Below are 18,340 nucleotides of genomic sequence, written 5' to 3' on the forward strand. Positions count from 1 at the left end.
CTTATTTCTCCAAGCTTATGAAGAGTTTAATAGTATCAGACACATGGGAGCCTACAGTCATTTTATTAATACTCATAAAAATACAATAATGCTTGAAAAAAAGAAGCATTTCCTGATTTCCTAACCCAAGTCAGTACAAATAAAATTGCTAGATAATAGGAAAGATGAAAAGCTAAAAGTGGTCCATCTTCCCAACTTAAGTCAGCCAGTTCTTGTCCTGGCTCTGGTCCTTGAAGCACCAGAGGGTTTGTGGCTCCTTCTGTTGCCATTGCTTTTGTTCTTGTGTGAGCAGCTGGTCAAATTCTCTGTACCTACCTGCCCTCTGTCAAACCTATTCTTCCTTCTTCACTGGCCGGTGTTTTCCTCAGTTTCTTCTTCAGGTGTCCTTCACACTCCTCATCCAAAGATCTGTCTATCAAACAGTCTTGATGCATACATCTGTAAATCTCGTGTTGTCTATAGAGCACCTTCCTTCCTTTCCCATCAGACCCATGTGTTGGTTATATGAATTTCTAGCTGGCAGCTCTCCACTTCCATGAGCTGTGAAAGGTGGTATTTCATGGCAGCAGCCATGGTGTTGTGTCAGGTTTGATGATAACATTATCCCCATGGCAGCTCATGATGTCATCCTAATTGTCACTGAACGTCTTCGGGTCTTCTCACTGCTGCTGTCTTCATCTCCTCTTCTCTATCCTTCAGGTAAATAGAACACCCTTCTCCCATTCTTCCTCAATCCATCCTCTGGGCTCAATGGTTCCCTGTCTGTCAGCTGTGACCAAAATCAGGAGGTGTCCATCCACAGTCTCTGACCATCTTACAGCACTGATGCCCACCTGCTACAACAAGACCACATGACGTGCAAGTGACAGGGTGTCCTCAGACTCCGTGTGCAGCTGCTGGTGAGCACGTGGGATTGCTAGCCTACCTTGAACATGGACTTGCTCTTCAGAAGCAATCTTCAAACGAGGAGTTACCAGCATTGCTGCATGGCTTCTGCTGAAGCCTGGTGAGATGCTGAGTACAGCTACCCTGGCCACGGTCATCCCTCAACCCTGCTGCCTGCTTTGGGTCTGGGCTTGCTTGTTCTGCTCCCTCTCTTCCATCCTCAGAGATATCCCCTAGCACAGAGTGCTGGGTTGCCCTGGCCTATTTGGTCTGATGGAAAAATCAGTCCTCTTGTTTTCAGAGCCAGAGGGAGGAAGGAGGAAAGATGAGTGGACCAGTGTTTCATTCCTGTGCAGATGAGTTTAAGAGAAACCCTCAGGCCCTTTCTGCAGAGTGGCAGACCTGTGCCTCGGCAGCAGCCCAGGACCCATGCCTGATTATTTCCTGTTTGAATAAGTGCTCTGGCATAAGGGTGTGGATGCTGGCAAGACATCTGGGGAATGCTCTTGGATACATCAGCAGCCCAGATTCCCAGGGAGAAAAAGCGTGTGGACTGTTGTGTGGCAGAGCCGCAGGCTACAAAGACTGCTTGTGGCTTTGAGTCCAAGGCAAACAGACCCTAAAAAGCATTCTGGCTGATGTGTCCACATTGCCAGGCCAGCCCCACTGGTAGGGGAGCCAAAGAAGAGAAATCATGTCCGGTTGTATTGTCACTGCCCTCACCATGGTACCCAGGCACCTCGTGCCTTCGGAGGTAGAGGACTGCAGGGAGCATGGGGAACAAACACTGCTTGCCCCGAGGAAAAGACGATTTGCCTGTCAGCCAGCTCCTGCTAGTGTGCTCCTGTGGCTCTAGTTCCATAAGCAATCCACTGTCCACACTCTGCTCATACTAGGGCTCAAACGCTGTTAGACTGCCCACCACCCCTCTCCTCGCTCCCAGGAGAAGGTGTTAGTGGGAGTGATGATGACATGCTGTGTCTGGAAATACTTGTCCAGCCGCACCACAGCTCTGTTTCCTAGTGGTGGGTGCTAGGAAGCAGTGCATGCCACAGGGACCTATCAATCTGCTCAGCTGTTTCTGGGATGACCTGCACAAGTGCACACACAGTGGTCAGTAGAGATCATGAGACACCCTCTGGACTGAGACACCCTGTCAGAACAATGAAACACACTAAGGTTAGTGACTTTCTCAAGCGAGCAGCTGGGAGATATCCAAGGAATGCAATGGGAATATGACTCTGCTGGGATGCTGCCAGCAACTTAGGATCACATGCCTACATGATGCTTAATATGCCATGCAGTGCCTCTGGGCATCTGATGCCAAGCAAGGCCTTCAACCCGGGGGCTGGCTGCTGTACAGTGAAGCATTTGGAGTGGGGAGACAGAGTCTAGCAAACAGACGCTAAGGGACTGGGGCTAGCTGCCCTGGCCTCATTCTCTCCTCCATCTCCTCTTTCCAAGGATTTCCTGCTGTGCCTTGCCTGTGGGTTCCTCTGTGCACCATGGCAAGGTCCTCTGTGCACCCTGGCAAGGTCCTCCATGAAGCTGTGGGGTCAGCTCTGGCCTTTAAACATCTCACAGGACTGCTGGTGATTGTGCCCACTGACTACTGTCTTCTTTGTCTCAGAGCATTTTAATTGAGTTATGGATCTCTCAGGGAGGTAATGTGATCATGGAGCTAGAGCTAAGTCACTGTGGGTATGTATTGGAAGAAATCCTTCTGCCTTGCTAGCTGCTTTGGGGCTGAACTGACTTGTTCTGCTTCCTTTCCCCCAACTCTCATGAGGGATTTTCTCTACAGAGCATCTGGGCTATTATCAGCTTTGTTAAAGTCATCTTACCTGAGGCTGACAGCACCCTCTTCCGTCCCTCCAGCAGCTCCTTTTATATTGTCAAAAGGCAATGGGTGTATTATCAGGCAACAGTTTTGCTAAATCATGAAATTACCTCAACTTAAATGCATGTCTCTAGTGCTTGAAGCTTCAGAACAAAGTTTAATACTTTGAGCTTGATGTGCCTGAAAGTTTGATATCAGCATCAGAACGAAAAAAAGTCTTCCCTTCCAAACATGTTTTTGAAATCTCATAATTTCTGTCCAGACTTATGTTTTTGAGGGCCTGAGCTGTGTTTTTTGGATGTTTGTGGGTGGCAGGTGCATAGATTCTCAGGAAAGATGTCTCAATAGACAGAGGATAACCTTCTCCATTATGTGATTGTCCTGGAAAATGCGTGTAAACATAGAATGTCACTTAGTACAGGGTAGGAGGAGCAGTTGCTTCTTTTTGTTAGGCTGTGAATGACAGGTTGTTCTTCCGACATCTCCAAGACATTCAGGAGTATGAAACTCTGCTCTCTAATAAATGCAGAGACAGGATGTACCTAGAGAAATGCCTCTAGTGGAGGCTTTTGGTCTGGTCACTGTAATTTTATTTTTTTTAAGTAATGTCAAGGCATTAAAACATAACATGAGCCAAAAAAGATTTGCTAGCTGTCTTGGATCAGGGGCTACTGTTCCAGACTCTTTTTATGCAGGTCTCAGCACCTGCTGAGGGGTCCAAACTCCTAAAATTCCTTTCACAGCAATAATACAAATAAGAAACCCTGCCTAACAAGCTGAGAATATAATATCCAGAAAAGCTAGTGGTCACAGGAAAGACATTGGTGGCAAAAACATTGCTATAGTGAAGAAGGATTAGAGCAGCAAGTTTTATAAGATCGTAGGCATGTTGTAGATGTCTTTCTAGATCTGTGGTAAGGAAAGCCTGCAAAGTAGAGATTAATTACTGCAGAAAGAGTTAAATAAGCCCCGCCAGAGGCAACAGAGAAGGAGAAAACCGTGACAAAGTATTGTTGTTAGCTTCGACAGTCAACATGTCATAAAAAGGGTGAAGTATTTGTAAAATTCTGAATGACAGAAGTCCATAAGGTGTGTCATTTTAAAATAGACACAGGAGAGCAAACAGAGCCCTGTACAATGTTAACAGAGTTCACGGAAAGTAAATGGAGTAAAATCCCATTGCACAATAGAAGTGTATCCAGAGTGCGCAGTTCTGTCAGCCGGCCAGCAGTGTGAGATTTGGGTATGTTACAGACAAAGAAGCTGTGCCCTATAGACATTTGTACTGTAGATGCTGCTGCTGTGTGGATAGCCAGCTATAAAATCAGGTAAGGACTGGGCACAATTAAAGGAACAAAAGAAAATGGGCTTGACAAAACCCTTATTGTAACAGACCACAGGCAAGTTTTCTCAGGTCCAGGGGGATTATTGCATTCAGCTGCAAAAGAACATCCATGCATTAATACCTAGAAAAGCTCCCCTGATGGTCCCGGCTGGACTGTGGAGTGAAACAGAGCTTAGGCAAGAGGGAGAAATCAGAAAAACTCCAGAGACTTGGGAAATTATGGAAAGGCATTTTTCCCAAAGGACTTCAAGAGAATTGAGCCTTTGCTTAAATCTGAGATAGTTAAATACAATAACATCATGGCACTGTATCCCCATGGTGCAGCTCCTGTGAAGCCAGCCCAGCAGGCAGATCCTCAGCTGGGTACAGTTGTGTTTGCTTGAGTGATGCGAGTGCTTCTCTGCATGGGGTCACAATGAAGCTCTGGGAGGGACATGCCAGCTCACAGATCCCATCTGTCCAAAACTGGGTACCTCCTATTGCTAAAATTATAATCTGGCTGCTAGTGAAGAAGCCCTGTGAATAAGCAAGTATTTGGTTATCTCCTTCAGGCTGTTCACTCCTTGCATTTGGCAGGACCTTGTGCGTTGTTTTGGATGCACACTTTCTCCCTTTTGGCAAGTTTTGCTGTGAACTCAAGAGGAAAGCAGGAAAGCCGTTCTCAGATTCTGTTTAGAAGCATTTTTAAAGGCCAGGATAAACTGCTAGAGGGGAAAATCTGTCAGAATGTTGATTTTAAGAAAATCAGTTGATGTCAAAATTCAATGCAAGAGGACAGATACTTTGATGTTGGTAAACCAATTCTTGGTCCTTAGATGGACAGAACTACAGGAATACAAAGAATTATTATTAAACCAAACACTGAGTTATTCAGAGGCATAAAACAATGAATTATAAAGGGGGAGGCCTCAAACCTTCCTTGCAATAGTACCCCAGTGCATCACTTTTTATGCAGGGGGAAGGCTGATGCCGTTCACATGAGTGTTCCTGAGCTCTCAGGCTATTTATCCCAAATGCTGAATTTACAAGTCACTTTCCAATGAAAAGAATAGGACCTGTGTGAGGCTCCTTAGATGACAAAACAAACCAAAGAGGAAAGAAAAAGAAGAAAGAGATCAGTCCTCTGACTTCTTTATCCCATTCTGCTTTAGGATGTGTGCCATGGTCTTTAAAAGGACGTGGCAAACTTCTATGCACCTCTGGGGTGTCTTAGCACTCCTGTGCATCTGCTGGGATTCTCACAAAGGTGAAATAATGCCAGTAGCCCCCTTCACCACCTTCTGCCCCTTCCTTCTACCCCGTACTTCTGCTAGATAGCTCCCCTTTGAACGCAGGAGTAACAGGGAGTCTACACCCAGATCCTCAGTTGAAATCCAGGAAAATCCACGCACCAGTGTCACCCTCAGGTTTGTGAATTGGTGGGGTCCCATTGTGTCACTGACACCTCACAGCTCCCTGGGAGCTTTTCCAGGAGGTTCCTGACAGAGCCCAGAAGACCTGCCACCAAAAAACACTTCCCAGCCTACACCAGAGGTAAATGTAGTTTTTTTCCTGCTTGCACTGTGGTGTTCACAGTGCAATTTACAAGCCCCTCTGAGCTATTAGTAGTGCAGTTGATAAGCCAAGAAACATTACAGAAGCTGCCCCCTGCATATGTGATTTATGTTCCTTGCTAAATATAAAGCTCCCAAGGCTCGGCACATCAATATTTTGGAAGGGAGCACATGGAAATATTTGATGTACTGGAGAGAACAGATCTCTGTGGCCAGTCACTCACACTTGCCCTTTTGTGAGCAATCTGTCTTTCCCTGCAGCAGACACTGGAATTTGGGCACAACAGCTGGAGTTTCAGTATCTCTGCATGCTTTATTCGTGAAGGAGCCTGGGTCTGAGCCACAGATGCAACTGTAACATCAGCATTGCAAGAGTCTCTTTGAGCTCTGAGGGGCTGTGTGGAACACATACCTCCCGCCCCGGACCTCACGCTCCACACTGCAGCCTCAATGGCATTTCGGTAGAGTGCATTGGGCAACAAGTTGTGCTACAGGGACTCCACATCTTCTCCTGGTTGTGCACTGGGATGGTGCCTGCTTAGCTGAGAGGCTAGTGTTCCTAGTGTGGGCTCCTTGGGCTGCATCTCTGTAAAAGTAGTAATCATCACCACTCGAGCCCAATAATTGCCAGTCTTCTTATAATGACGTAAGACTGGGACATGGAACAGTGAAATGTACCAGTTCAGAGAAAGGAAGAATGACCAGTGAATAACTGCTGGTGAGAAAAGACTACTTGGATTGTGCAGGGCAAGCAGAGCATCCAATGTGTACACACGTTTTGTGTGCTGTAGGCTTATATCACCAGCTGCTGTAAAACATTTTAGTTCTGATGCAGTCAGTGGATTTTTTCCAGCTGAGAATCTGGTCTTGGATGGAGCCATGCCAGATCTACATCACCCTGGATGTGGATCTAACAAGCAAGTTTCAGATCTACCACAGAGGTATCCAGTATTTTGGATAAATCTCTCAATGCAGTGCTCGTTTTATCAGCCTACGATATCTTGTTTTTGTCAGAGGAGGAATGTAGAAGAGGAAAGGCATGTGGCATTTTTAGTGTATATGAGGTCTATCTGTGTGACAAATGTCCTCTGACCTGTCAGATGGTCAGGCTGAGGCACATTTTAGGAACCTGAGGCACATTTTAGGAACCTCAGTGGAACAAAGTAGAGTGCACTGTGGAAAACACACAAAAACTCTCAGAATTAGAAAAAAAAATCCAAACAGCAACCCTTTTTACAAACTCTTTCACAGTTCCCTTTTGTGCATTCTTTAGCATCTAACATTTATTTTGGAGTGGGGCAGAGAGGTGGATTGGCTGCTTGCCTGCCTTCTGGGGTGGAGAGCTTTGCATAAAAGAAAGAGAAAGAGAACATCAAAACCAGATTGAGGGGAGAACAAAGTCACCTCTTTGCAGAATAAGCTTACGTTTTTGTGCAAGTTCAGGATATAATGGTTATTTTCCAGCTATTACTATTCTGAATTTGTCCTGCTGAATAGCCTAGTGGAGTGGCCACAACAGAGTAAGAATGCATATGCTTGTTGTGATAGAAGGAAGATTGAATTTTAACATGAAATGGGAAATAAAAGGTGTGTGTAGTTAGTCCAGTTGTATGTAAACTCCTGGGTACTGGTTTCCTTACATAATACTGTGTATGAATCACTGCTTCCCAAAACACAGGTCTGAGCTAGCAATTCAAACCTATTGTTCTAGCTGATCAAATTTCTCTGATATATTTGATTCTGAAGCATACCTGTGTGTCTTTGAGATAAGGGCTGGTTCTGCAACCATCCTGGCAGGAGAAAGTCAGATTGCAGCCTGGAATGCCAGCCCTGGGAAGGGGGAACCTCACCAGAGTGTAATAGTGTAATAGGAGTGTAATAGCATCTTTCTGGTCATCAAGCCTACCATTCAAAGCCAGACAAATGTTGCCTTCTCCAGTAGGAACACATGTAGTCTGTGCACCACCAGACATAAAACAGTATGATTATGGGACACCTCCTAACATCCTGAAAATAGTCCTTTTGAAAAGGACCTGTAACTAATGTAAAAAAGGACCAAAAACCACAAGCACAAAGTACAAGAAAGTAAGACTGGTGTAAGCTGTGGCTCATTCTGTATTTTCTTGCACTAGCAAGGGACTTGTTAAGTAAAACTCCAGTAATACTCAACCTTTCTCCTGGAGAGTTGTACAAAATCCCTGCAGTGAGCCTTCACTGGAAGAGCTCTTAGGGACACCTGTTTGTTGAGTAGGAAGCACAAGGCTAGACAATCAATTAGCAGAGCTCTAAACTTCCAAATAAAATGCCCAGCTTCCTCATATCATGCCTATAGCCTGCATTTTGGCCTGGGTATTTGTTGCTCTACAATTTGATGAAGCTCACAATTCCCCTTTCCCAGACAGCAATCTGCCAGCCAAAGCAGGTACAACTGTCTCAAAAATGTCAAACAGAAAATTGTACTATGGGCAATGTCAAACTGTTTTGTTTATACGGCCATTTCTCCTTCTAGTCACTATCACCAAACAAAAATATGCCCTCTTCAAAGCCATCATGAGTTGACATTGCTTTCCAGATCATGAGAAACAGCCAGGCAGCTACATTCTTCTCCCTTCAACAAAAAAATGCAGCAGAAGGAGACCCCTTCCAAAGCTAAGTGGCATAGAGAGACTCATAGGTTTTTCCAGGTCAGAAGGGGATCATTTAGTTTTAACTCACACATACCACAAGCTACTGAGCAACCTTGAATTTTCAATTGGTTGGATACAGAGGAGCTTTTAGAAAACAGACAGCCTTGCCTGAAAGATTTTCCATGACAGAGAATTCATCATAACACTCAGTGCTTTGCTCCAGTAGCTAGTTGACTGCTTCATTGTTTTTAGTGTGCCTCTTTCTTTGCCAGATACAAGATCTTGCTTTGTCTTCACAGGCTTTTCAGTCTAGTGGATAATTGTCAAATTTCTCTTCCCCTAAAGATATTGATCAAAACATCCCTTTCTTTTTTGTGGAGCTCACAATAAGTGTCAACTCAATGTCTAAGTGTGGGATTCATCTAGCCTAACTAGCTACCTAAAACTACACCTCTGGTCTGAGCCAGTTTTCTGGCCTCTCTCTAAGCTTTGGAGAAGTATAGGCTTTTTTAGAGGACAATTTATCATGCTTAGCACATATGTCACACCTCTCTAAGGATGGATAAGTCTTTATAATTAATGGAATTATATTTTCTTTCAAGCCATCAATGAAAATGTTCAATAGCAGAACTGATCAGTCTAGAGCTGATGTCTGGGGGAATTCTTCAGGAAATAGGTGAGAAACAGCTCCCCATTTAGAATGACACTTGAAACCCTACCTATTAGTTGACTGTTAATCATTTCAAGGGTGCCTTGTATTACATATTTCCTTAATAAAAATATTGTGTGATTCCAAGCCAAATGCATCACAAAAGCTTAGGTAAATCACATCAACACTTCCTTCCACTGACTGAGTCTGTAAATCTCCTAAATCTGAGATTACAGTCTAACCTGACACAGATTCCCTTCATGGCCCTGTGGGTGAGCAACAAGTGAAGGTGCTCCTTTCAGGATATTGTCTTCCGAGGCCTGAATATGCCACCTTTACCTTTTGAATAAAGACTAATGGTGTTCAAAACCTCTGTGCAAAGCATACCTCTGTGTACTTACATCTATTATATATCTCTGAAAAGATGAACTGTGGCCTCAAGTCAGTCACACGCTTCTGATTACAGAAGATAGCATTTTTAAGGAACTGGAATGTCTTGGTCATCTGGTCCTTAGGCCAAAGGTTTCTCAGCTGCAGGATCTTCTTCTGAGAGGGCAATAAAGCCTCCTGAGACACAGTCCCCAGAAGTCCAGTGAGTGTCCAACCAGGGGAAGCTCAACTGGGGAGATTCACTGTTAGAAACTTCTTTCTCCTATCCAGTATATAGTATATTTGGTTTCTTCTTTGCTTATCTTATTTCTCCCATGAGTCAGTATGGGATTTTTTTTTGTGAATTTATGGTGATTTGGACCTTGGATGCACTATTCCAAAACCAGTTAATAGTTTGGAGGCAGCTGGGTCTGGCAGTCCACATATCACCAACTCACAATTTCACATCTTGTTAGCCTTGCCTTGAGCCCAGGCAGGACTGTGCTGTTAGGTTGAAGAATAATGTCCAGACAAGCATCTGGCCTTGATCTGAAGACATCAAGAGACGAGACAGAGAATCCAGCACCTGCACTGGCTGTTTAGTAGCTAAGCACTTGCACTGTAATCCAATTTATCTGACTCCAGCTTTCAGTTGTAGATCCTTGATCTTCCTTTCCTTCTGGCTTATAGAGGCCTCATGTCTTTAAATCTTCTCTCATTCTGGCTTTAGATAGGCAAAACAAATAGAGCTGGCAAGAGTCCAGCAGAGGACCACTAAAATAGCTGGCAGCCGGGACATATATGGTGTGTAAGGAGAGGTTGAGGGAACTGGGATTGCTCAGGCTGGAGAAGTGGAGGCTAAGGGCCTGCTGCTTGCTGTTTTCCACTGCCTAATGGGTAGTGGAGACAGACTTCTCATGGAAGGTCACTATGGAAGAATAAGAAGCAATGGTCGCAGGTTGCAGCAAGGGCATTTTCTGACTGGACGTAAAGTCTTCATGGCCAGAGATTTTAAAAACTCAGGCAGACAAGACCTTGAGCAGCCTGTTAGCTTTTAATTTGGTCCTGTTTTGAGTGGCCTGAAGCAGTCCCTTGCAGCCTAGGGTTTTTTTCTTTTCTAAGTCACACTCTATGAGAAAATTTTCTACATCCATAGAGACTTCTATGTGGCTCTTTTATGAGTACCCTCCGTCAAAGTTCAAACATCTTCTAAAAACTGCAAGTAGAACTGACTGCAGCATTCTGGCATTTTTTCAGCAATGCCATGGAAAGGTCACCTTCTTCTAGGAGCCTTTTTATATCTCAAGGGATTATATTAGCCCTAAGAGAGCCCTAGACTTGGTACGTTCAGTTGCCCTCTTCTCCCTCTTAATTGTTTTCAGAATTGTCCCTTCCCAGAATGTCATACCCAGGCTGTATGAATGGCTTGCATTCCCTGTTCCTAGATGCATATATCAGCATTTGCTTCATTAAACATGTATTGTTTGAAGGGCCTAATTTATCAAGTGATACAGTCAGGCAGTGTGATTGCCATGCCTCAACATTGTTTACCCATCTGCCAATCTTTGTGTCATCAACAAATGATTACCAGTGGTAATTTCAAGCTTCCAGCTCATTGATGAAGATGTTGACTAGCACAGAGCCTACTACCACTCTCACCAGCAACACATCCTCCTTCAGCAAGAACTCTCTGTTGACAGCTGCTTTAAATCTGTCAGTCACTTTGTTCTTCATGCCATTTCACCTGCACTTTCCTGATGTTTGGTTATGCTAATTTGTAATCAGACTGTTATGCAGTGCTAAGGGAGACACTTCAAGGACTATCACGTAGCAGTTGAGTAGTGACTTTACTGGCCATTCCTGTAAACTCATCAAAAGAGAGCTTTTATTCAATGAGACATACTTTCCACAATGCCATGTTATGGGAATTAATTGCTTTTTTTTGGTCCTTTTATTCTTTATCAGTTGAGTCCCCTGTCAGTTTTTCCATTTTGCTTGGACTGGGGTTTGGGTAAGTGATCTGCAGTTACCTTGCTCATCCAGCTTGCCCTGTTTGAACTGGCATCGTGCTAATGTTCCTTCCGTTTTCTGGAATCTCCCATTTCACAAGACGCTTTCAAAATGAATCCCAACAGGCCTCAGCTAACAATTTTATGATTCCTGAATGCAGATTGTTTGGGTCTGCTGGTTTAGAAATGCTTTGTCTTTAATAGACGCTTAACTTCCAGAGATGTTTAACACCAAAGCAGGAATATTTACTCAATGGCTTCTGCCTCTTCATGTTATCATTCCTGTTTTTACTATCTTTATCCAGTAATGAGCCTGAGTTATTACTGCAGTTTCCTTTGTTATGAATATCCTTTAGAAAATGTCCTTCTAGTTGCTTTGGGTCCTATTGGCCACGTATTTTCCTCTAAATACTCCTACCATTAAAAACCTTCAGTTTTAAAACTCTGAAGTTTCAAAAATCTATTCTTTTCTCATCTGTTTACTGAAAAGTCTTTTCTAAAATTTCTTATTACTACTCTCAACTTTACCACAAGGCTTTTGTCTAATGTTGTGCTACTTCTTTTTTGTAGGTTTGCAGCTATTCACCATCTAGTACAATTTTCCTGGACATTCCTACTTTCATTCACATTTTTTCCTGTCTCAATTTTTCCTCACAAGCAGGTTAATTCCCGATTTTCTTTGGGTTTGAGAAATTAGCTCTTTTGAAGTCCCAGGGCACATATAACTGTTAGGGACAGCACTCTCTTTGCCTATATTGAATATAATCAGGTCATCCTCACTGTTCCCTTGACAACCATCAACTCTCAGCCCAGTAATTAATTCATCTTTGTCAGAATGAAGTCCAGAAGAGTTACCACATGATGGCTCCTTGTGTTAGAAAACAGCCTATAGTTTTCTCCAAATCAGGATGCTTTCTCAGCGGCTGGCTGGAGCTTCCAGTGCATGGAAGTCCCCTGTAACACCGTCTTTCTTTCCATGCATTTTTCATGAAGGCTGTGGAGTAATTCTTATTCTATGGTCTGATTTTATGGCATGATTCACACGGTCCATGTTCACCGACTCTATCTTTCCTAAGCAGGTTATAACCAGTTATTTTAACATTCCGATCATGCAAATTGAAACCAGCAGATTTGAGTAATGCTGATTATATCACATTTCTTCTCACTAATGAGAATTTCCAATTCCTCTTGCCTGCTACCCAGATGCCTAATGGCTACATAAAAGAAAATGGAAAACGTCTTCTCTTCACATTCTTTGTCGCACAATTAAATCATTTTGCAACATGCCAAGCTTGTTTGTAGTTCCTAAACCCACAGTTCTTGTGTTGTGTAATGCTTGATTGCTGCTAGACTCAGACTAGGAAGATTAGTTCTCCCTCCTTACCAGCAATATGCCTGTCATTCTGTTTATACAGGGGATGTGACCTAGTGCCCTGCAAAACCCAGACCTTCAACATTACCTCTGTCAGCTAACCAGTAGTTAGGTCATCCTTGTGTTCTGTCACTGACAGGGCTAAAGAGATTGTCGGTTGGTTATCTGAACCTTGCTCTTCTTCAGCTCCTTTCCAAGGGTCCCTCAAATCTTCTCCTCTATCTTTGTGGCTCCACATGATGTTGAATCAGGAATTTCCCCATTTATAGACTCCAATAAGACTTTCTAGAAGAATGCACAATCCAGTACTTATTGTGCAGTTATCCCTGTTATTTTCTCCATGGATATGACTTTCTACCCCATTTTCTTCATGCCAATGTCCTCATCCATTTCCCAATTAGATTTCCTTGGTGAGTTCAAGAATCCCTCTTAGTTCATTTCACAGAGTTACCATCAGCATGTCTCTGAACAAGTTTCTGACTATTATTTTTTTCTGCTTGACATTCTTTCTTCTAACCAGCCTCGGGTTCATGGAACTTGTCCTGAATATCCACATGCAGTACTTCATGCCATCCACATGTAGTACTGAGTTTGGATTTAATTTGCGTAAACATAGCAAGTACAGTCAAATCCTGATTATTTGGATGTAAGCAACTACTAATCTGGTCGCTGATCAGTTCCTCTTCTCTGTCAAGACCAAGTCATGTATGAAATTACTGCATAAAGGGTGCAACTCTTTCTGACTTTAGAGACTGTCATTTGTAGTTCTGAACAGTGCGTGGATATCTGTGTATTAAGACTAGCACCCTATGTCACTCTGATTGAGTAGCCCAAAGCATTTACTGGGATCATTGGTTACTGTTACAAGAACCTCACATCTCAAAAGAAACTTTGGGTAAGTTCATTTTCAGGTAAGTGGCTCCAATTGCCTTTAAGGAGGTGTAATTGCCAGAGTGCAGTAGAGCCAGGCTGTGCTCAAAGCAGTTCTGTCTGGTCTGGCTGGAGTGTTTGTTTAAAATCTGAGTTGTTTCCTGAACCATTTGTTAAAAGCTGTATCATCACACTCTTCACAGGGCTGCTGCTTCTCCTGGGAGCTGTAGTGTCCATGCCCAGTTTGACTTAATGGTGATCTCTCCTTTCTACCTACCCGGCACCAGACATGGGACTCAATCCACAGGGAAAGGGGCTGAGTACCTGCTGGATCCCTTTGCTCTCAGCCAGAGGGGTTGGTTTCTTTTCTCCATCTCCCTTCATTCTCTGACCCAGATTCAGATGTCCCCAGACCAAGTAGAGGGAAAATCCCTGCCCTCAGCCCCACTCCATCCTTGAAGTAAACCATTAGGTGGCTTGGAGTGGCCACTGCCTGTCTCGAGGAGGCATAGGAGGATAGTTCAGAGCTTTCTTTGAGGTCTCAGCACAAGAGACTTGTCTTCTGTGGGGCAGCTTTGCTATCCATAGTGGAGCAAAGCCAGTGAGGTTCATGGTGCACACACATTACTTTTTTGCACCTTCTCCTTGCAGAATGTAATCCATCCATGTCATGGGAATGTAGTAAATCATGCTAAGAATGGATCACTAAAACAGATGAGGAAGATCTTGACACAGAATCTCAGCTCATGCATTTAAATTATTGTGACACGAAGGACCCATTCATACACCTTCGGATGGTGGCAGCAAGATCACAGCACGAGGTAATTTTCTTTGTTCCCATTCTGGCTCTCCTGTCCAGAATGTAACATGACAGTAACTCCCTTATGTCAGAAAATCCTTTCTGGAGATTTTCTTTCACTGTCCTGCTGAATTAGTGTCATCTGAAGATGTGATCTGAAGGTCTGATTTGAAAAAAAGAAGAGATTTGAAGTCGAGTTTGTTTCAATGGGGCATTTGCTGGTGAATCTAGAGGTCATGTAAGACTGGGCTAACAAACGTGGAGTGAGACTATGGAAATGTAATTGAACTTTCAAGACTCAAATAGGTCTTCCAGGACATTGTCTTCAAGCTGCAACATATGTGCACAGTGACCGTAGAAGGACCTGGATCCTGGCTGTTGATAAATGGCATTATTTTATTTATTTATTTATTTTCTGCCTGTTGCAACATTGGCCAGGGAAACCTGCCCCACCAGTTATGCCATTCCAATTCTCCCATTCATTTCTGGCTTCCAGCTGCACTATAAAGTCAATAGTAGTCAATGAAACAATAATGGGAGAGGAGGACCAGGATTAGAGACAGAGCCCATCTCTCAGCAGTAGACATGTGACTCCAAAGCTAAGTGTTGGCTTATAATTATTATTAACAAAAGGAACCTGGGAAGGAAATGTGATCTTCCCTTTGTGTGGTGTGCATGGTATACTCTTGAATATGCTTCCTGGGAAAAAGAAATAACCCTCTGCACAGTGGGGAAAGGCAGGGTCTTCCTGCTGAACCTGTGGTTTCATCTGTCTGGTTTCTGGATGACTGCATTACATTATGGAAAGTTTCTTGCAGTTTCTAAGTCCTTTTGTGAAGATCAGAAATGTAAGCTGGGTGAAGAAAAATAAATAAAAATTGTTACCATTATCCTTTCCCCAACCTCACAGTTTGCTCTAGCAAGGATGTGATTTATGAGAAATTCCCTGGCTTTATTGTGGAAAGTATCAAATGGAAGTCTATAGCCATTTTCCTCAGCATGGCTTAAGATGGTATAGCTGGAAGTTGACTGAACTGAAATCCCAGGGTATATTCTGCCAGAACTGAAGTGGCCTAAAAATACACACAGTGTTTTCCTGATGTCCTCCACACCCACCAGTACAGCATTAATGTGCTGGTCATGGCACAAGATGCTGCATACAGCAGTCTGTGAGGAAAAAAAGTCAAATATTAGGGTTATTTTTTAAATGTGAGATCTGCTTCGATGCAGTTTGAGTACTCTAAATGATCTGTGGTGGGAGGGGTTTTGCCACAGACCTGTGAAACCACCTTTTTCTCAGGTACCACTACATTTGACCAGATGAGTCATTCCTGTACACTTGAATGTCTGGGGTGAGGCTTTTTTGCAAAGAATCTTTTCTACTCTCATCGAAACCCTTCAGGGCAAGGATTAACTTTTGTTCTGCTGTGTTTGTACAGCACCACGCACAATCTTGCATGGTCCTATCTATATAGCACAACCCTTCGAAGTCCTCTGAAGGGCTGATGCTCCTGGTCACAGCTGAGTGTGGAGCTTGTGTTTCCTTAGATGTTTCTGACAGAACTGCTAATTTATGGATCTGAGGTCAGATATGGATGTCCTAAAAGCTATGCACTGCGTTAAAACACCACCTCATTCTGGGCAGTAGCTTTTGTACCTAAGGTTTACACAAATCTGCATGGCCACATGGTTCTTTGGTGGGGCCTAAGTGTTTTTTGGCAGCTGATGCCTGCACCCAGGAGGTTTAGTCTTCCACCTTCCTCGCAGATGAGGAAGCGTTGATGGAAAGCACATGGGGGATATCTCCCATTTGCCACAAAGACCACTTTCTCCACCATACTCTTCATGGGATGCTTACCATGGGCCAAAGTTTTCAGGAGCAGGACATTAAGCAGAGAAAAAAGTGATCTAGGAGTACATTAAAAACTTGAGAGGTGTCCTTGTTAAATGATGTCTGGGGCTATGCTGTTTGATGGGATGGTAGTTACTGGGCATGCAAAAGTCCCTTTCAAAGGTAAATCTTCCTGAGAGAAACACAGAGTAATTGCAAAAGTTATCAGCAGAGATATAAGCATGGAAATATGCATAAAGATGGGACTGAAAGTGGTATATAGGTAGAAGACAGAAAATATCAGATGAAGGGGTTAGCAGGTTTTTGGTTAAATGCTCAGTTTAGTGGAAATAAGAAGGAAAAGTCTTCTGCTTTTCCTCTTAGTATGCTATCCCCATGGACTATATTTGTCATCTAGGACTTGAACAGCAGAGAAAAAATTTGCATTGCAGTAAAAATAAACTGGCTTTTTTGTTATTGACTATTTTTATCAAATGTTTAAAATGAAGCATTGCAAAAAAATGAAAATCATACCCATTCTTTTGCCAATTTCAATACAGATAGAGATGGGCTGAACTATTTTTAACAAAAATAAATACCCCTCTTTGAGGTCTTCCTCTGAATTTCATACCAGGACCCTTTGTGTTCCCTGGCGTGAGTGTTTGATCCAAAAATACACAAAGATCTGCCAAACCACTAACTACAACCGAGACAAAGTTGAGTAAAAATGGAGCCAAAAAAAGTTGTGTGTGTGGCTTTTCTTGAGAGGTTAGATCATTTTTATGTTTTTGAAATATGTAAATATATAGATATATATATTTATAAATGGCTTAATGTTGCTTTTCAGGGGAAACTGCACAGGTAAAAAGAAAGGTATGGAGGAGACCAATAAAAAGGCATGGAAGAGAGATTAGGGGATGGACAATGGGGTAAGGAAGTTAAACTCAGCTGTTCCATCTTCAAACTGAGAAAAAGTGACGGTTTTGTGATTCTTGGTGGAATTATCCTGTAAAACCCCATCACACAATATGCGAGCAAACCACAAATTTTTGAGAATTATTAAAAGGAGCTGACAGTTCTGGTGCTGATGTGAACTGCAAGACTTGATACAGGAAGGACTGAAAAATTATGTATTGGGAGGGGTATAAACCCTATGGCATCTTACCTAGCTGTTCCTAAACCATCTTGATCATAAGGCGGTTTGCAAGAGTGCATCCACCTGGCAAAAATTCAATTGTGGAAGTAAGGCTTTCAAGCAGAAATGGGGCTGCAGGCTGTGAAGAGAAGCTGAAACTTGGGAATGGGTACTCCTAATGCTGGAAGTAGGAAGGCATTGCTCAGCAGCTGAGGCTGCTGCATTTGGTTCTGTCCCCAGCTGGAAAAAAAAGGAGGATGGCCAAGGAGTACTACAGCTCTGAGGAATTATGACTGCTATATACTACCAACACATTTTACTTCTGGGAGTGCTCCCAAAAGGAGAATCACAGAACTTTCATGGAGAGTGGGCTATGGGCAGAAATGGGGTGTTACCTTGAGTGACAGCAAAGCCCACCTGTGAACTATGTAGCCATGTGGATGTAAGCCCAGTATCCAGGATGAAATACATTTTAAATTGCATACATGTCTTTTGGCATGCACATACTTGACTGTTAGTTATCTGACTTTTAGTTATCTGGCATGGAATAAGTGACAGCAATCTTTCTTCTTTGTGGCACACCAGAAGGTCCTGAAAGGCACCAGAAGAGGTGACTGCCTGCCAGATGACATTTCCAGAGTGTCATTCTTTTACCTAAATATCACTTTTTACTTAAAATTAGAGTTTTGTCTTATTTTCCCTCTCAATGACCCAAATACTGTTTTGTGACACAGTTTGGACCTGACACTCCGTGGACTATATTCTCCCACACAGTTTCAATGGTACCTAGTTCTTATTCAGCCAGAAAACGGCTAGAGTAAGACTCTTTCACATGAAAGTAACACAAAAATGTTTTACTGGTCATAACAAGGAGAGATTTTAAGTACAAAAACTTTGTGTTATGTACATAATTTGAACAGTCTTTCACTCGGATTTGGGGTCCTGTCTTCTGTTTGCATTTGAAAGTGTATCCTGACTCAAACATATTCAGCTAGAGCATTTCAAATAGGAAAAAAAAAATCAAGATGGGGAGGGAGGCTTATTTTCTGGTACAGC

This window comes from Strix uralensis, chromosome 3 (assembly GCF_047716275.1).
Source record: "Strix uralensis isolate ZFMK-TIS-50842 chromosome 3, bStrUra1, whole genome shotgun sequence".
Taxonomy (NCBI): Eukaryota; Metazoa; Chordata; class Aves; order Strigiformes; family Strigidae; genus Strix; species Strix uralensis.